The sequence below is a fragment of the Rutidosis leptorrhynchoides genome, chromosome 8 (assembly GCF_046630445.1).
Source record: "Rutidosis leptorrhynchoides isolate AG116_Rl617_1_P2 chromosome 8, CSIRO_AGI_Rlap_v1, whole genome shotgun sequence".
Classification (NCBI taxonomy): Eukaryota; Viridiplantae; Streptophyta; class Magnoliopsida; order Asterales; family Asteraceae; genus Rutidosis; species Rutidosis leptorrhynchoides.
This window is the reverse complement of record NC_092340.1, coordinates 154,892,177-154,915,077: the sequence shown is the minus strand read 5'-3', so window position 1 is coordinate 154,915,077 and position 22,901 is coordinate 154,892,177.

The window sequence follows — 22,901 nt, the reverse complement described above, 5'->3', positions numbered from 1 at the left end:
CATAAAGAAGCATGCTATACTTACGGGTTAGTAATGTTCGCTTCTCACCAAAGTGAGAACAAGAACATCGGGCTACAACTATTAAACAAAACGTTCCCACAAGTGACGGAGTCGGTAATTGGGGTAAGAAATGAGGTTTTTAGGTTATTACGAGACTGTTGGTCATTACGTAACCCTCGTCCCTTTGACGACGTTACAACCCGCTGTCTTATCAACGGCCATAACGGTTATGTTCCACAAGACCAAGGATGGGAAGTAGTCCTAGTAAAACCAGAATGCATGACTTGTTTCTGGACGTATGAATTACGTGTCTTTATTGCCTTTGCTGAACGACTTGTGTACTAGCTAGAATTATCTTCACAACTATCTTGTATCAAAGTTATTGTGTGCTATATTTCATGCTTTATGTAAAATAAGCGGTATTGTAAGTTTGTAAAATATTGTATAAAAGTTTGAACGCGAAATATTATTACAATCAGTTTTTCATATAGAATTGTAGTAGTTGAATTGTATATTAGCTACTAAGTGTGAACTTAACGGGTAGGTACTACCCGAATTTAAACTTATAAAACGCTAATATGAAGAAAAAGCTTTTATAAATGAGTTCATATTATGCTACGAAATACTATTAACTACTCTTAATATTCTGTATGATTAACTTGTTCCATTTGACTGTTTTGAAGGAAATGGCACCGACTACTCGACACACCGTGAATATGAATGAAGAGGAATTCCGTACTTTTCTAGCTTCAAACATAGCCGCAGTAAAGGCTGCGCTACATACCAACAATAACCTTGGATCTGGCAGTACAGGAAATCGTGTAGGATGCACCTACAAAGAATTCACTGCCTGCAAACCTTTGGAATTTGATGGAACCGAAGGACCGATCGGATTGAAACGGTGGACCGAGAAGGTCGAATCGGTGTTTGCCATAAGTAAGTGTACTGAAGAGGACAAAGTGAAGTACGCTATGCATACCTTCACAGGTTCTGCGTTAACATGGTGGAATACCTATCTAGAGCAAGTGGGACAAGATGATGCGTACGCACTACCGTGGTCAGCATTCAAACACTTGATGAACGAGAAGTACCGTCCCAGAACCGAGGTCAATAAGCTCAAGACAGAACTTAGAGGGTTACGAAACCAAGGATTTGATATTACCACGTACGAAAGACGATTCACAGAATTGTGCCTATTGTGTCCGGGAGCATTCGAAGATGAGGAAGAGAAGATCGACGCGTTTGTGAAAGGATTACCGGAAAGAATCCAAGAAGATATAAGTTCACACGAGCCCGCCTCCATACAACAGGCATGTAGAATGGCTCACAAACTAGTGAACCAGATTGAAGAAAGAATTAAAGAACAGACTGCTGAAGAGGCCAATGTGAAGCAAGTCAAAAGAAAGTGGGAGGAAAACGGTGATAAGAATCACCAATACAACAACAACAGCAATTACAACAATAATCGCAACAATTATCCCAACAATCGCAACATCAATCGCAACTACAACAAACGGCCCAACAACAACAACCACAACAACAACAACAGCAACTACAACAATCATCCCAACAACAATAATAACCGCAACAACAACAACAATCAGAAGCAGCTATGCCAAAGGTGTGAAAAGTATCACTCGGGGTTCTGCACCAAATTTTGCAACAAGTGTAAAAGAAATGGTCATAGCGCGGCGAAGTGTGAGGTCTACGGACCAGGGGTTAATAGAACGAAAGGAACAAATGGTGTCGGAACGAGTAATGGCGGAGCAAGTAGTGTCAGAGCAAGTTATGCCAATGTAGTTTGTTATAAATGTGGAAAACCGGGCCACATTATTAGAAATTGCCCGAACCAGGAGAACACGAATGGACAAGGCCGCGGAAGAGTTTTCAATATTAATGCGGCAGAGGCACAGGAAGACCCGGAGCTTGTTACGGGTACGTTTCTTATTGACAATAAATCTGCTTACGTTTTATTTGATTCGGGTGCGGATAGAAGCTATATGAGTAGAGATTTTTGTGCTAAATTAAGTTGTCCATTGACGCCTTTGGATAGTAAATTTTTACTCGAATTAGCAAATGGTAAATTAATTTCAGCAGATAATATATGTCGGAATCGAGAAATTAAACTGGTTAGCGAAACATTTAAGATTGATTTGATACCAGTAGAGTTAGGGAGTTTTGATGTGATAATCGGTATGGACTGGTTGAAAGAAGTGAAAGCAGAGATCGTCTGTTACAAAAATGCAATTCGCATTATACGAGAAAAAGGAAAACCCTTAATGGTGTACGGAGAAAAGGGCAACACGAAGCTACATCTTATTAGTAATGTGAAGGCACAAAAACTAATAAGAAAAGGTTGCTATGCTGTTCTAGCACACGTCGAGAAAGTACAAACTGAAGAAAAGAGCATCAATGATGTTTCCATTGCAAAAGAATTTCCCGATGTATTTCCGAAAGAATTACCGGGATTACCCCCACATCGATCCGTTGAATTTCAAATAGATCTTGTACCAGGAGCTGCACCAATAGCTCGTGCTCCTTACAGACTCGCACCCAGCGAGATGAAAGAACTGCAAAGCCAATTACAAGAACTTTTAGAGCGTGGTTTCATTCGACCAAGCACATCACCGTGGGGAGCTCCTGTTTTGTTTGTCAAGAAGAAAGATGGTACATTCAGGTTGTGTATCGACTACCGAGAGTTGAACAAACTTACCATCAAGAACCGCTACCCACTACCGAGAATCGATGACTTATTTCATCAACTACAAGGCTCGTCTGTTTATTCAAAGATTGACTTACGTTCCGGGTATCATCAAATGCGGGTGAAAGAAGATGATATTCCAAAGACTGCTTTCAGAACACGTTACGGTCATTACGAGTTTATGGTCATGCCGTTTGGTTTAACTAATGCACCAGCTGTGTTCATGGACCTTATGAACCGAGTGTGTGGACCATACCTTGACAAGTTTGTCATTATTTTCATTGATGACATACTTATTTACTCAAAGAATGACCAAGAACAAGGTGAACATTTGAGAAAGGTGTTAGAAGTATTGAGGAAGGAAGAATTGTACGCTAAGTTTTCAAAGTGTGCATTTTGGTTGGAAGAAGTTCAATTCCTCGGTCACATAGTGAACAAAGAAGGTATTAAGGTGGATCCGGAAAAAAAAGAAACTGTTAAAAAGTGGGAAACCCCGAAAACTCCGAAACACATACGCCAGTTTTTAGGACTAGCGGGTTACTACAGAAGGTTCATCCAAGACTTTTCCAGAATAGCAAAACCCTTGACTGCATTAACGCATAAAGGGAAGAAATTTGAATGGAAGGATGAACAAGAGAAAGCGTTTCAGTTATTGAAGAAAAAGCTAACTACGGCACCTATATTGTCATTGCCTGAAGGGAATGATGATTTTGTGATTTATTGTGATGCATCAAAGCAAGGTCTCGGTTGTGTATTAATGCAACGAACGAAGGTAATTGCTTATGCCTCTAGACAATTGAAGATTCACGAGCAAAATTATACGACGCATGATTTGGAATTAGGCGCGGTTGTTTTTGCATTAAAGACTTGGAGGCACTACTTATATGGGGTCAAAAGTATTATATATACCGACCACGAAAGTCTTCAACACATATTTAATCAGAAACAACTGAATATGAGGCAGCGTAGGTGGATTGAATTATTGAATGATTACGACTTTGAGATTCGTTACCACCCGGGGAAGGAAAATGTGGTAGCCGATGCCTTGAGCAGGAAGGACAGAGAACCCATTCGAGTAAAATCTATGAATATAATGATTCATAATAACCTTACTACTCAAATAAAGGAGGCGCAACAAGGAGTTTTAAAAGAGGGAAATTTAAAGGATGAAATACCCAAAGGATTGGAGAAACATCTTAATATTCGGGAAGACGGAACCCGGTATAGGGCTGAAAGGATTTGGGTACCAAAATTTGGAGATATGAGAGAAATGGTACTTAGAGAAGCTCATAAAACCAGATACTCAATACATCCTGGAACGGGGAAGATGTACAAGGATCTCAGGAAATATTTTTGGTGGCCGGGTATGAAAGCCGATGTTGCTAAATACGTGGGAGAATGTTTGACGTGTTCTAAGGTCAAAGCTGAGCATCAGAAACCATCAGGTCTACTTCAACAACCTGAAATCCAGGAATGGAAATGGGAAAACATTACCATGGATTTCATCACTAAATTGCCAAGGACTGCAAGTGGTTTTGATACTATTTGGGTAATAGTTGATCGTCTCACCAAATCAGCACATTTCCTGCCAATAAGAGAAGATGACAAGATGGAGAAGTTAGCACGACTGTATTTGAAGGAAGTCGTCTCCAGACATGGAATACCAATATCTATTATCTCTGATAGGGATGGCAGATTTATTTCAAGATTCTGGCAGACATTACAGCAAGCATTAGGAACTCGTCTAGACATGAGTACTGCCTATCATCCACAAACTGATGGGCAGAGCGAAAGGACGATATAAACGCTTGAAGACATGCTACGAGCATGTGTTATTGATTTCGGAAACAGTTGGGATCGACATATACCGTTAGCAGAATTTTCCTACAACAACAGCTATCATTCAAGCATTGAGATGGCGCCGTTTGAAGCACTTTATGGTAGAAAGTGCAGGTCTCCGATTTGTTGGAGTGAAGTGGGGGATAGACAGATTACGGGTCCGGAGATTATACAAGAAACTACCGAGAAGATCATCCAAATTCAACAACGGTTGAAAACCGCCCAAAGTCGACAAAAGAGCTACGCTGACATTAAAAGAAAAGATATAGAATTTGAAATTGGAGAGATGGTCATGCTTAAAGTTGCACCTTGGAAAGGCGTTGTTCGATTTGGTAAACAAGGGAAATTAAATCCAAGGTATATTGGTCCATTCAAGATTATTGATCGTGTCGGACCAGTAGCTTACCGACTTGACTTACCTCAACAACTCGCGGCTGTACATAACACTTTCCACGTCTCGAATTTGAAGAAATGTTTTGCTAAAGAAGATCTCACTATTGTGTTAGATGAAATCCAAATCAACGAAAAACTTCAATTCATCGAAGAACCCGTCGAAATAATGGATCGTGAGGTTAAAAGACTTAAGCAAAACAAGATACCAATTGTTAAGGTTCGATGGAATGCTCGTAGAGGACCCGAGTTCACCTGGGAGCGTGAAGATCAGATGAAGAAGAAATACCCGCATCTATTTCCAGAAGATTCGTCAACACCTTCAACAGCTTAAAATTTCGGGACGAAATTTATTTAACGGGTAGGTACTGTAGTGACCCGAACTTTTCCATGTTTATATATATTAATTGAGATTGATATTTACATGATTAAATGTTTCCAACATGCTAAGCAATCAAACTTGTTAAGACTTGATTAATTGAAATATGTTTCATATAGACAATTGACCACCCAAGTTGACCGGTGATTCACGAACGTTAAAACTTGTAAAAACTATACGATGACATATATATGGTTATATATATAGTTAACATGTTTTTATTATAAGTATGTATCTCATTAGGTATTTTAACAATGAGTTATATACATAAAAATAAGACTATTAATTTAAGAAACTCGAAAACGATATATATAACGATTATCGTTATAACAACGTCTTACTAGGTACATATGAATCATATTAAGATATTGATACACTTGGTTAATTATGTTAAATTATAAGTAAATATATTATTAAGTGTATTAACAATGAAATACATATGTAAAAATAAGACTACTAACTTAATGATTTCGAAACGAGACATATATGTAACGATTATCGTTGTAACGACATTTAACTGTATATACATCATACTGAGATATATTATATATCATAATATCATGATAATATAACAATTTAACATCTCATTTGTTATAATAAACAATGGGTTAACAACATTCAACAAGATCATTAACCTAAAGGTTTCAAAACAACATTTACATGTAACGACTAACGATGACTTAACGACTCAGTTAAAATGTATATACATGTAGTGTTTTAATATGTATTCATACACTTTTGAAAGACTTCAAGACACTTATCAAAATACTTCTACTTAACAAAAATGCTTACAATTACATCCTCGTTCAGTTTCATCAACAATTCTACTCGTATGCACCTGTATTCGTACTCGTACAATACACATCTTTTAGATGTATGTACTATTGGTATATACACTCCAATGATCAGCTCTTAGCAGCCCATGTGAGTCACCTAACACATGTGGGAACCATCATTTGGCAACTAGCATGAAATATCTCATAAAATTACAAAAATATGAGTAATCATTCATGACTTATTTACATAAAAACAAAATTACATATCCTTTATATCTAATCCATACACCAACGACCAAAAACACCTACAAACACTTTCATTCTTCAATTTTCTTCATCTAATTTATCTCTCTCAAGTTCTATCTTCAAGTTCTAAGTGTTCTTCATAAATTCCAAAAGTTCTAGTTTCATAAAATCAAGAATACTTTCAAGTTTGCTAGCTCACTTCCAATCTTGTAAGGTGATCATCCAACCTCAAGAAATCTTTGTTTCTTACAGTAGGTTATCATTCTAATACAAGGTAATAATCATATTCATACTTTGGTTCAATTTCTATAACTATAACAATCTTATTTCAAGTGATGATCTTACTTGAACTTGTTTTCGTGTCATGATTTTGCTTCAAGAACTTCGAGCCATCCAAGGATCCATTGAAGCTAGATCCATTTTTCTCTTTTCCAGTAGGTTTATCCAAGGAACTTGAGGTAGTAATGATGTTCATAACATCATTCGATTCATATATATAAAACTATCTTATTCGAAGGTTTAAACTCGTAATCACTAGAACATAGTTTAGTTAATTCTAAACTTGTTCGCAAACAAAAGTTAATCCTTCTAACTTGGCTTTTAAAATTAACTACACACATGTTCTATATCTATATGATATGCTAACTTAATGATTTAAAACCTGGAAACACGAAAAACACCGTAAAACCGGATTTACGCCGTCGTAGTAACACCGCGGGCTGTTTTGGGTTAGTTAATTAAAAACTAAGATAAACTTTGATTTAAAAGTTGTTATTCTGAGAAAATGATTTTTATTATGAACATGAAACTATATCCAAAAATTATGGTTAAACTCAAAGTGGAAGTATGTTTTCTAAAATGGTCATCTAGACGTCGTTCTTTCGACTGAAATGACTACCTTTACAAAAACGACTTGTAACTTATTTTTCCGACTATAAACCTATACTTTTCTGTTTAGATTCATAAAATAGAGTTCAATATGAAACCATAGCAATTTGATTCACTCAAAACGGATTTAAAATGAAGAAGTTATGGGTAAAACAAGATTGGATAATTTTTCTCATTTTAGCTACGTGAAAATTGGTAACAAATCTATTCCAACCATAACTTAATCAACTTGTATTGTATATTATGTAATCTTGAGATACCATAGACACGTATACAATGTTTCGACCTATCATGTCGACACATCTATATATATTTCGGAACAACCATAGACAGTCTATATGTGAATGTCGGAGTTAGCTATACAGGGTTGATGTTGATTCCAAAATATATATAGTTTGAGTTGTGATCAATACTGAGATACGTATACACTGGGTCGTGGATTGATTCAAGATAATATTTATCGATTTATTTCTGTACATCTAACTGTGGACAACTAGTTGTAGGTTACTAACGAGGACAGCTGACTTAATAAACTTAAAACATCAAAATATATTAAAAGTGTTGTAAATATATTTTGAACATACTTTGATATATATGTATATATTGTTATAGGTTCGTGAATCAACCAGTGGCCAAGTCTTACTTCCTGACGAAGTAAAAATCTGTGAAAGTGAGTTATAGTCCCACTTTTAAAATCTAATATTTTTGGGATGAGAATACATGCAGGTTTTATAAATGATTTACAAAATAGACACAAGTACGTGAAACTACATTCTATGGTTGAATTATCGAAATCGAATATGCCCCTTTTTATTAAGTCTGGTAATCTAAGAATTAGGGAACAGACACCCTAATTGACGCGAATCCTAAAGATAGATCTATTGGGCCTAACAAACCCCATCCAAAGTACCGGATGCTTTAGCACTTCGAAATTTATATCATATCCGAAGGGTGTCCCGGAATGATGGGGATATTCTTATATATATGCATCTTGTTAATGTCGGTTACCAGGTGTTCACCATATGAATGATTTTTATCTCTATGTATGGGATATGTATTGAAATATGAAATCTTGTGGTCTATTGTTACGATTTGATACATATAAGTTAAACCTATAACTCACCAACATTTTTGTTGACGTTTAAAGCATGTTTATTCTCAGGTGAATACTAAGAGCTTCCGCTGTTGCATACTAAAATAAGGACAAGATTTGGAGTCCATGTTTGTATGAAATTGTGTAAAAACTGCATTCAAGAAACTGATTTCGATGTAACATATTTGTATTGTAAACCATTATGTAATGGTCGTGTGTAAACAGGATATTTTAGATTATCATTATTTGATAATCTACGTAAAGCTTTTAAACCTTTATTTATGAAATAAAGGTTATGGTTTGTTTTAAAAATGAATGCAGTCTTTGAAAAACGTCTCATGTAGAGGTCAAAACCTCGCAATGAAATCAATTAATATGGAACGTTTTTAATCAATAAGAACGGGACATTTCAGTACTGTTGGCGTTGATGATGGTGGTACTGGTTATGCTGCTGATGCTGCTGCCGGTGTTTGTAATCTCTGCACCATATTCTCCAAAGCCACTACCCGAGCGCGAAGCTCGTTGACTTCTTCTATTACACCGGGGTGATTGTCGGTTCGGACGAGCGGATAAATAAAATTTAAAATTTGATGTAATATTTAATCGTGACGAGATACTCTGAAAATGAGCGAGAAAATGGTGTTTCGGACAGGTTCGCCAGTAAGTGCTTCAGGTTCTTCGTCAAGAGGGCAATGTGGTGGATGGAAGGGATCACCTTCTTCTTGTCTCCAATGATTGAGGAGGCTACGAACCCATCCCCAATTCATCCAGAATAGGTGATGACTGATTGGTTGATCTATTCCGGTCACAATGCTTTCGGAGCTTGAATAGGATTTCATTTCGGAATCTGAGTGACTTGAACTGATGACGAATTCCATTTCGTACGATTGGATAAAGGATTTTTTTTCCGATATGAAATGATTTTGGCTAACGGATGGTATTCTAATTACATAAAATATATATATATATATATATATATATATATATATATATATATATATATATATATATATATATATATATATATATATATATATATATATATATATATATATATATATATATATATAGATCAAAAGATTTCGTAGATTACGAAGGACTTTGCGGGATATGTCAGGCAAAGTTTAAAGTAACAGATAAGATAAGATATGATTTAGCAGATATGCTAAGATATGAATTTTTGTCTATACACTATTCATGCAATCAATGCAGCAAGACGTGTCTTAGACTAAAAATGATAAGCAGGTAATTTCTTGAGGATGATAAGTAGTTAATTTTCGACACAAAATGATAAGCAAAACTTTTGACATGCAGACATGGTCGAAGTCCAGACTCACTAATGCATCCTATCTACTTATTAGTTAGACACACTAATGCAGACCTAGTTCGCTAAGACCACCGCTCTGATACCAACTGAAAGGACCCGTTCATATACATTATAAACGATTCACAATAGTTGATTACATTGCGAGGTATTTGACCTCTATATGATACATTTTATAAATATTGCATTCATTTTTAAAAGACAAACTTTCTTTACATCGAAAATTGACAGGCATGCATACCATTTCATAATATCCACTATCCAACTATAAATTGATTTAATAATAATCTTTGATGAACTCAATGACTCGAATGCAATGTTCTTCGAAATATGCTATGAAAGACTCCAAGTAATATCTTTAAAATGAGCAAATGCACAGCGGAATATTTCTTTAACACCTGAGAATAAACATGCTTTAAAGTGTCAACCAAAAGGTTGGTGAGTTCATTAGTTTATCATAATCATTTATTTCCATCATTTTAATAGACCACAAGAATTTCATTTCCAGTTCTCATAAATATACGTCCCATGCATAGAGACAAAAATAATCATTCATATGGTGAACACCTGGTAACCGACATTAACTAGATACATATAAGAATATCCCCTATCATTCCGGGATCCTCCTTCGGACATGATATAAATTTTGAAGTACTAAAGCATCCGGTACTTTGGATGGGGTTGGTTAGGCCCAATAGATCTATCTTTAGGATTCACGTCAATTAGGGTGTCTGTTCCCTAATTCTTAGATTACCAGACTTTAAAAAAAAAAGGGGCATATTCGATTTCGATAATTCAACCATAGAATGTAGTTTCAATTACTTGTGTCTATTTCATCAAACATTTATAAAAGCGCATGTATTCTCAGTCCTAAAAATATAAAGGGTAAAAAGGCAAATGAAACTCACCATACTGTATTTCGTAGTAAAAATATATATAACGTCATTGAACAAGTGCAAGGTTGGCCTCGGATTCACGAACCTAAATTAATTATATATATTTATGTGTTGGTCAATATTTATCTAACAAATTAGGTCAAGTCATAGTGTACCACAATCCTAATGCTCGAGACTAATATGCAAAAGTCAACAAAAGTAAATTTGACTCAAAATAATTTCCAAAAATCTATACATGATTAATATATAGTTTAAATATCGTCGTTTTATATTTTTAAATATTTTTAAAAGATTTATTAGAGTAAATAATATAATTTATTATTAATAAATAAAATTTTATATTAAATTTATATAATAAAATATACTTTTATATATATTAAGTAATAAAATTTATAGGGTTCATTTAATATCATAAAGATAATATGATAGGTATTATTAAAGTAAGTTATTACACGTAGTAAAATATGTTTGTATCACATATTTATTTGATAAAATAATATCTATAATGATAGTAAGTAAAAGTTGTATTATTTTATAATAATAATTATTATTATAAAAATATCAATATTTATAATTACTAAGATGACATTATGATAAAACGATAATTCTAATTATGATAACTTTAATATTTACGATAATTTTTAATATTATCTTTAAAATAATAATTCTATTTAAAATAATAATAATAATGATATTTTATAGTAACAATGACATTTCTATTAAAATGATAATTTTTGTTAAAATGATAGTTTTAATACTAACGATACTTTTAATAATAATAGTAATGATAAAAATAATAAGAACGATAATTTTATCTAAATCAATATATTATAATATTTTAATTTCATCATGATACTCTTACTCATTATTTCCTAATCGTTTCATTTAATAGCTTTTAATCGTCTTTTATATCGTGTTCATAATAATGATAATAATAGTAATCAAAATAATTAGGTGTTACAAATATTTGTTTTAATTACACTAATATTAATAATGATAGTTACTATGACATTATTAACGATAATACTAATAATTATCTTAATGATAATATAGTAATAATAATAATAACAATAACAATAACCATTTTTAAATAATGATACATATATTAATAATGATAATAATAATAATAATAATAATAATAATAATAATAATAATAATAATAATAATAATAATTGGATAATAATAATAATAATACTAATTATAACTTTAACGATAATAACGATAGTAATAATAAAAAAAAATAACAATTTTTAATGATAAATCCCTTTTATTGATAAAGATAATAATAATGATAATAATAAGATAAAACTATAACGATGATAAAAACGACGATAATAATAATCATTTATAATAAAAATATCGAAAATTCAATTGATTATAACTTCTAATCCGTTCATCGAAACCATTCGATATCTAAAGGAAAAGTTCTTAATTTTTCGCTAGCTTTCCAAAGACATGCATATCTTATACCTTATCTCAACCGCAAGTGTAACTAATTCAATATTCAACCTAACTTGTCTAAGGGTAATATCAAAAGTACAAGCATGCATAATCCTAAATACTCGAGCACTAGTCAGGGATACACTATTAGTATGTAAAAGTTAAATTATGAGTACTCACGTATCAATATTGAGATTCAATATTGCAGGAAATGTACGTAGACGCAACAGAAATGATAAACACTATATTCACCTCACGAGCATACCCATGAACCATACTCAATCACCTCCATAGCTATAACCCATAATTTCCTTAATCCTATCCTACTCGAAAAACAATTTCGAAATCACTTGGACAGCACTGCGTCGTAATATTTTATGTATACTAATAATATCTTGAAATAATACGGAGTACATATATATATGTAAATCGATTGAGAGAGTTTAGAGAAAAATATTTTCAAGTTTCTATGAAATAATGAAACCTATTGAATTCTATTTATAATAGATTTTTGAATTATTAAAGTGAATTATTAAAGTATGAATTATTAAAGTGAATTATTAAAGTATGAATTATTAAAGTGAATTATTAAAGTATGAATTATTAACGTGAATTATTAAAGTATGAATTATTAAAGTGAATTATTAAAGTATGAATTATTAAAGTGAATTATTAAAGTTAAAGTAAAGTAAAAATAAAGTAAAGGTAAAGTTTTAGTATAGTAAAAGTATAAAACTATGTACGTATAATATGCGTATAAATATATATAATATTAATTTAAATCGTTATATATATTTAATAAAATAAAATATAAATATCGTTATCTTTATCATACTAGTTAAGTAATGAGTTGTCAAAAATGGTTCTAGATATTTATAAAAGTTATATACGTTTTAATAATAAAGTTCTTTTTAAACTGAAAACGTTTTTGTACGTTTGAAACTAAATAGATCAATTGAGTCTTTATGAGATTCAATCTTCCACTATCCTTTGTCTAGTTCTCAATGATTGACAATTTGTTCTTATTTATAAATCACTTTACCATTTTCTGAATATTGTTAAAATGGAAAGATTTCTCAAATCAACGTGGGCCTTTCAACAGAGACTTGTAATCATAATTCAATATATCTGATAATTCAATCATTTGATCTTATCTTCTAATTCCATTGATAAACATTTTGAAACAGATACAATCATATAAAGTATTTAATCTAATATTTGGTTTACGTTTCAAGTTATAATATATATACACATATACATATATAATCATATTCGTTTAATGGTTCGTGAATCGTTGGAACTTGGTTGTGGTTGAATGAATGTATGAACATAGTTTAAAATTCTTGAAATTTAACTTAACAAATATTGCTTATCGTGCCGGAAACATATAAAGATTAAAGTTTAAATTTGGTTGGAAATTTTCGGTGTCGGAAACATATAAAGATTAAAGTTTAAATTTGGTTGGAAATTTCCGGGTTGTCACATATGTTACATGAATAAATATACCTATATGATCCATACTTATATATTCTTTATTTATTATACATGTATGTGTTCAATACTATATGATATATACATATATATATATATATATATATATATATATATATATATATATATATATATATATATATATATATATATATATATATATATATATATATATATATAGTAGGTGTATGTGTTACATATATAATAGTGTAAGATGGTGCATATACATGTACTTATTACTTTTCTTATTATTAGGTTTACTAACTTATAACTTACATAATACACATTCATACATACACTCACACGTACATATACATACATATATACACATACATATATATATATATATATTTACATATATACACACACATATACATACAGTGTATACATGCACATACGTACATATGCATGCATGCATGCATGCACATGTATTATTATTATCATTATTCTTTACTACATTACTAATCTTACAATCAAAACTTTTATCACAAACTTAACCTAACTACTTTAACCATATTAATCAAGATTAATCCATGTTATTCATTACTAGTTCAACTCATATTCAATCTTTTACTACACCTATGTCATATTCATATTGATCTTTTTACACATAAATTCATAATCTTCATATTAACAATTACTTGATCATAATCTTTATCATTATTCATTATAACTAGTTAATTAGTCTCCTATCCAACTTACATAAGATCATAATCATACTCTCATAATTATTCTTTTAACTTTCTCACCTACATAAAATCATAAACTTAATAATTACTCATAACCTTCATTAAAACTTTTAATCACAATCTAACATATTTTTTTTTATCAATTCATATTCATATACAATAATAATACTTAAACATAATTTTTATTCATACTTCATAATCATAATCTACTTTTAACTTTTTTTTTTTACTAACCATAAACTTTTATTCATCATTCCCTATTAACTAAAACATATACATTATACTTATGCATAATATTAAAAGTAATTGAATTAAATTTAAACTAGGGTTAGTGACTACCGTAGATGTAGTGACCTGAACTTTTCCATGTTTATATATATTAAATGAAATTGATATTTACATGATTAATTATTTTCAACATGTTAAGCAATCACACTTGTTAAGACTTGAATAATTGAAATAGGTTTCATATAGACATTTGACCACCCAAGTTGACCAGTGATTCACGAACGTTAAAACTTGTAAAAACTATATGATGACATATATATGGTTATATATATAGTTAACATCATTTTATTATAAGTAAGTATCTCATTAGTAATTTTAAAAATGAGTTATATACATAAAAATGAGACTATTAAATTTAAGAAACTCGAAAACGATATTTATAACGATTATCGTTATAACAACGTCTTACTAAGTACATATGAATCATATTAAGATATTGATACACTTGGTTAATTATGTTAAATTATAAGTACATATATCATTAAGTGTATTAACAATGAACTACATATGTAAAAATAAGACTACTAACTTAATGATTTCGAAACGAGACATATATGTAACGATTATTGTTGTAACGACATTTAACTGTATATATATCATACTAAGATATATTATATATCATAATATCATGATAATGTAACAATTTAACATCTATTTAGATATAATAAACAATGGGTTAATAACATTTAACAAGACCGTTAACCTAAAGGTTTCAAAACAACATATACATGTAACGACTAACGATGACTTAACGACTCAGTTAAAATGTATTTACATGTAGTGTTTTAATATGTATTCATACACTTTTGAAAGACTTCAAGACACTTATCAAAATACTTCTACTTAACAAAAATACTTACAATTACATCCTCGTTCAGTTTCATCAACAATTCTACTCGTATGCACTAGTATTCGTACTCGTACAATACACAGCTTTTAGATGCATATACTATTGGTATATACACTCCAATGATCAGCTTTTAGCAGCCCATGTGAGTCACCTAACACATGTGGAAACCATCATTTGGCAACTAGCATGAAATATCTCATAAAATTACAAAAATATGAGTAATCATTCATGACTTATTTACTTGTAAACAAAATTACACATCCTTTATATCTAATCCATATACCAACGACCAAAAACACCTACAAACACTTTCATTCTTCAATTTTCTTCATCTAATTGATCTCTCTCAAGTTCTATCTTCAAGTTCTAAGTGTTCTTCATAAATTCTACAAGTTCTAGTTTCATAAAATCAAGAATACTTCCAAGCTTGCTAGCTTACTTCCAATCTTGTAAAGTGATCATCCAACCTCAAGAAATCTTTCTTAATTACAGTAAGATATCTTTCTAATACAAGGTAATACTCATATTCAAACTTTGATTCAATTTCTATAACTATAACAATCTTATTTCGAGTGGAAATCTTACTTGAACTTGTTTTCGTGTCATGATTCTGCTTCAAGAACTTTCAAGCCATCCAAGATCCTTTGAAGCTAGATCATTTCTTGTAACTTCCAGTAGGTTTACCTACTAAACTTGAGGTAGTAATGATGTTCATAACATCATTCGATTCATACATATAAAACTATCTTATTCGAAGATTTGAACATGTAATCACTAGAACATAGTTTAGTTAATTCTATACTTGTTCGCAAATAAAAGTTAATCCTTCTAACTTGATTTTTAAAATCAACTAAACACATGTTCTGTATCTATATGATATGCTAACTTAATGATTTAAAACCTGAAAACACGAAAAACACCGTAAAACCGGATATACGCCGTCGTAGTAAAACTGCGGGCTGTTTTGGGTTAGTTAATTAAAAACTATGTTAAACTTTGATTTAAAAGTTGTTCTTCTGGGAAAATGATTTTTCTTATGAACATGAAACTATATCCAAAAATCATGGTTAAACTCAAAGTGGAAGTATGTTTTCTAAAATGGTCATCTAGACGTCGTTCTTTCGACTGAAATGACTACCTTTACAAAAACGACTTGTAACTTATATTTATGACTATAAACCTATACTTTTTCTGTTTATATTCATAAAATAGTGTTCAATATGAAACCATAGCAATTTGATTCACTCAAAACGGATTTAAAACGAAGAAGTTATGGGTAAAACAAGATTGGATATTTTTTTGATTGTTGTAGCTACGGGAAATATTGTAACAATTCTATACAAATCATATCCTAGCTAACTTATATTGTATTATACATGTATTTTAATATATTATGTAATCTTGGCATACCATAGACACATATGCAAATGTTTTGACATATCATATCGACCCATGTATATATATTATTTGGAACAACCATAGACACTCTATATGCAGTAATATTAGAGTTAGCTATACAGGGTTGAGGTTGATTCCAAAAATATATATACTTTAAGTTATGATCTAGCCTGAGACGTGTATACACTGGGTCGTGGATTGATTCAAGATAATATATATCGATTTATTTCTGTACATCTAACTGTGGACAACTAGTTGTAGGTTACTAATGAGGACAACTGACTTAATAAACTGAAAACAGTAAGACGTATTAAAAATATTATAAATATATTTTGAACATACTTTGATATATATGTACATATTTGTTATAGGTTTGTGAATCGACCAGTGGCCAAGTCTTACTTCCCGACGAAGTAAAAAATCTGTGAAAGTGAGTTATAGTCCCACTTTTAAAATCTAATATTTTGGGATGAGAATACATGCAATTTTTATAAATATTTTACGAAATAGACACAAGTAATCGAAACTGCATTATATGGTTGAATGATCTAAGCCGAATATGCCCCTTTTGCTTGGTAGCCTAAGAATTAGTAAATCGATCTACTAATTGACGTGAATCCTAAAGATAGACCTATTGGGCCTAATGAACCCCATCCAAAGTACCGGATGCTTTAGTACTTCGATGTTGTTTTTATCATGTTCGAAGGATTTCCTGGAATGATAGGGGATATTCTTATATGCATCTTGTTAATGTCGGTTACTAGGTGTTCACCATATGAATGAATTTTATCTCTATGTATGGGATGTATATTGAAATATGAAATCTTGTGGTCTATTATTATGATTTGATAATATATAGGTTAAACCTATAACTCACCAATATTTTTGTTGACGTTTTAAGCATGTTTATTCTCAGGTGATTATTAAGAGCTTCCGCGGTTGCATACTAAAAAAAGGACAAGATTTGGAGTCCTTACTTGTATGATATTATGTAAAAACTGCATTCAAGAAACTTATTTTGATGTAATATATTCTTATTGTAAACCATTATGTAATGGTCGTGTGTAAACGGTATATTTTAGATTATCATTATTTGATAATCTACGTAATGCTTTTTAAACCTTTATAGATAAAATAAAGGTTATGGTTGTTTTAAAAATGAATGCAGTCTTTGAAAAACGTCTCATATAGAGGTCAAAACCTCATGACGAAATCAATTAATATGGAACGTTTATAATCAATATGAATGGGACATTTCATCAGAGGCTAAGACTATGATGTGGGTGGTGCGAAAATAGAACAGAAACAGCAGCAGCAAATCACGAACCAAAAACTGATTACAGTAGTAGCAACTAGTGGCGATTAAGGGACTGTTTTGGGTCTCTTTTAATCACGAACAACTGCAGCAACAATCGACCCACAAAGAGGGCTTTTGCGTCTGAATGGGCTGGACAGAATAGCAGTAGCACAACAATAAAATATTGCAGAAACTGCAGCACAATGGGACGATTCTGGGACTTGTTTGATCACGAACAGAAAGCTGAATTGGTGATGATGATTCACGATTGCAGAGAGCTGCCGGAGGTGATGATGATTTACGATTGCAGGTAGGGGTTTGAGAGGGTTTTATTCGACTGAAACCAGCAGGCTTAGGGGGTTGTTTTGGGTCGAATGCAGAAGGCTGGATGAGGTGGTTTAGTCGACAGGATTTGGAGGGTAAAACAAGGAACTAGTCGACTAATCTTGCAGGTTATTGTGGTGAATAAACTCGTGAATATCATGAGGGTATATATAGGTTATTTGGGTTTCCTAATCCTACACAAAAGCTTGGAGATTAAGGAGCCTAATTAGGATGGAACTAGGCTTGATAATACTTAGGGATCAAGTCTAAACCCTACAGCCGACTATATTTGTGACCATGTATTTATTTTTTTATTTTTTTTACGGTATTCTTTGATTATTTATGTATTTTTATATTTTTATTATTATTATTATTATTATTATTAATTTTATTTATTTACTAATCCCTAACTTTTATTAATTTTTATTTAGCTCCAACAAGTTGATATTAATTCTTAAAGGTTATATCATATAAATTTTAATAAGACATTTAGTTTAATAATATAAGAACACAAAAAATACATAAACTTTATATTAACAGAAATATTGATCAAAAATTACTATTTAATCAAAGGTTGTTAAACAAAGTTTACGAGTACATAAAGTCCTAATAATTGAACAGAAATAACAGAACTGAAAAATTGAGGGTCGTCATAAGCGAATTTAAACAAAAATATGGTAGCAGTAACGGTTGTATCAACGGTTAAACTAGGGTGATTTACGATGCTTACATGGTGGTGGTTTCAAGTGGTGGTCACGAGTGGTGAGGGTTATAGGATAGTGATGTTTTACGGTAGTGATTAGAAGGTGACAGTGGTGTTGTATTGATGGGTCACGTAACGAAAATAGAAACATAGTGATGTTCATGATGGTTTTTTGTGATGGTGGCTTCGGTGATGGAGTTTATCGAAGGTGGTGGATCATGGTGCTCAAGGTGTGGAGATGGTGGCGATGATGGGATGGTGGACGGTTGTAGGTTCTCAATGGCGATCATTTGGTTCGGTTTGGTTATCACAAAAAAAAATTACAAGGTAGTGATGGTGGAAATCAAGAAGTGAGTGTGTACATGATGTACGTATATGTTATATATAATTTTGTTAGTTTAGTTGAAAGTAGGAACAAACACTGTTAAATCACATATGTGATTATGAACCAAACAAACATAGTGACATATATATATTAATATAAAATATTAACTCTTAAATCATAATTGAAAAGTTAAAGAGAAAACAGTGAATGAACAATTAAGCCGCCTCCTTTCTTGTTATTTTGTACCAACAGTTTTCACGGACTGTGTATCGTGCGAAATCAGTGGCGGATAAAAGTGTTCAGAAAAATCCCATATTTTTAAATTATCTATATTTATTTATTTATTTTGGTCATTATGGTATAAAATTCAATCATTATTTTATTAAATAAAAATTACATCAACTGTCCCTCTCATTTATGGGTAAAATATAAAAAGTGTTAAAACTTAACAAATGGTTCCTAAATACATTTTAAATAAGCCTAAAATTTATAGAACTCATTTTCATATCACCGTTTATTTTAAAATCATATAAGTTCGAATTTAACTTGCTTTTTATTAATCGGAACATCAACGAGTATTCCAATTATTTAATATTTATTTTTAATATACTTTAATATGTTTTAAATAATAATTATTATTTTTACATAATTAATTTCTAACCATTACATCATAAATTATAATTCAAATTATATATATTTATTTAAATATATACGTATCTATTTACAAATAGTTGTTCGTAAATCATCGAGAACGGTCGATGGTCAATTGAACAGTTCAAAATTTTAAGACTCAACCTAACAGACTTTGCTTATCGTGTCGAAATCATATAAAGATCAAGTTTAAATTTGGTCAGAAATTTTCGGGTGGTCACAGTACCTACCCGTTAAAGAAATTTTGTCCCGAAATTTGATCGGGATGGTCATGGTTGACAATAAATATGTTTTCATGACTCATATGAGTTGGAAATTAGGGTTTTATCATTAGCGAGTAATATAGATAAAATGATTCGATTATATGAAGAGTACGAATGAAGCTATCACAAAAGAGTGAGATGAAGAAATAAAGATTCGTCTTAACTTTTGACGTAGTCATGGTTGAATTTCGAAATTCAAGAGATTTAAAAGAAAATCTTGGAAATCTATAAGATCCGATTCTTCGGGATTTAAGGGAATTAGGATCTTCTTTAGTTTAATGTGATAATCTGTTTTAATTGCTCTGTCGGATATTTCACTATAAATTCATCCCCTTCATTTCCTTGTTTTCACATTCATAATTCTATGTTGAAACTTCATGCTTTTGTTTTCTCTTTGCAAGTAATGGTCCAGAATTCGTAGATATGAAATTCGGAATGAACATAGTTAATGTTCTAAGAAGGAAATCGTAATGACACAATCTTGATTTGTCAAATTACCAAAATACATTAAAAAAGGCCGAATCATCAAGAAAAATATTTTCTTGATATGTTTAGAGGTTAAGTAGAATACAAGAGTCGTGTAACATGGCACATGATGACCTTAGGATCTGTGAATCATCACATCCCATTAGAAACTCAGCATGACTTACTGTAATATAATCACGTTGATCAAGTGTCATTATATTATACTAACTCATGCATCAGTTCCCAACACTACTTCAAAATCACTCATAATTCTAACTTGAATTTTAAAGAAATTTAGAAACTAAAGTAGTTTCCTTTATGATGTAGTATAGATAGCATGAAGAGATAAATAATTTCGGACGAGAATATTTGTGAAAATATCTTCAGAAATATCGAAGATATTTATGATGATATTTTGGAATTTCTAAGTTCGATGGTTAATGAAGAAAGATTTTTCGCAAGATTTTAACATGAGTACGGGGCAAGATATTCGTTGAAGGTTTCATCGGATCCAGAATTACCTGAATTCTTTGAATATATGGTATGGTCCTTGTATTTGTTCTCGGTCTCCTTCGTGGTTAGCTCAATTCTATTTTCAGTACCAAATTTTTTTATCGAGCGTTCCTAACACTCCCTTCTTTATCATCAAACTTTGGCCGTTTAGACCATCTACAATTTTTCTGTTTCCTCTGCATTTAATGCTACGATATCTGAATCATTGGTTATCAATCCGAGGTGGTTTCAAGAGAATTATGTTTTTAGATGATTAAACGCTGATGGTAATATGGTGGAATATAATTGGTTCCCCGGTAACAATAAAAGAGCACGTAGATTTATCAAGATTATAATAAGGTTGTTTCGAACGAAAAGTCGAAGTTGACTTGCTGGAGCTGTGACAAAACTGGCTATCTCAAACAGGAGTTGCGAAGTTATTTTCGGTAATAATAACGCTAAGGAATTAGCAAAGCTACGTGTTAAATGTTTACTCATATTCCGAGAGTTTTCAGGTGCATAACTATATGCATAAATCTTTCCTTCCGTAGATGAAGTGCGGTTGGTTCATCCTTTCGATTGAGGTGTTTTCAAGAATCATGAAAGGTTTGAATGCAGATTATAATCATCAAGATACAAATGAGGTTTAAGATGAAATCAAGTGGCAAACTTGAAGAATTGTTTAGTTTCATATGTTATAATCAGTATTTTAATTCATTTTAATTGTCCAATGTTAGTAGTCCACAATTGATAGTCCATAGTTAACAGTCCAATAATTCATATATAGCTTAATATATAATATTCTAATTAATTAATACGTATTGTGACCCGTGTACATGTCTCAGACTCGATCACAACTCAAAGTATATATATTATTATAGAATCAACCTCAACCCTGTATAGCTAACTCGATCATTACCGCGTATAGAGTGTCTATGGTTATTCCAAATAATATATATAGATGCGTCGATATGATATGTCAAAACTTTGTATACGTGTCCCGATATTTAAAATGCGTGAATAACAGTATTTAAATGACGATAAATAAAGTGCGTAAAATAAATAACAGAAATTAAATGACAATAAATAAAATTACGAGAATTAAAATTGCGATAATTAAATTGCGATAATTAAATGTAATAAGGAATTAAAGTTAGCTAGGAACAGTTAGCTAGGATTTTGTTAGCGTGGATTCTTAACAAAATTTCTCATAGTTAATTTGTTGGTTTCTAACAAATTTTATTTTGTCTAATGTTTTCTTCTTTATGCCACTTATTGGATTCTGATAAGTCAAAATCCAAATATGAAATTGAATGAAAATGGTTATTCTGTGGTGAACGGATACGTATATCTGTGGATGTAAGTAGGATAGTATATGACTGTTGAATCAGATTCGAAGAATGTACAGTGTAACTTATTAATGTGAAATCTAAATATTCCTCGAGTATTACCTACCCGTTAAAATATTTTCACCATTAACGGTTTGTACAAAAGAATTTTAATTACAATCTTTATGAAAATATACTTACATATATATTTTCTTCATATATAATCATGAATTTAATGAGTCAATATGATATTAGACTCATTTGATTTACCGTTAGAATAAGAATATATAATCTCTAAAACATTAGAAATTATATAATCGTCACGTAGAATGAAGATAATTGATGTAGAACGATTCGTAGAATGA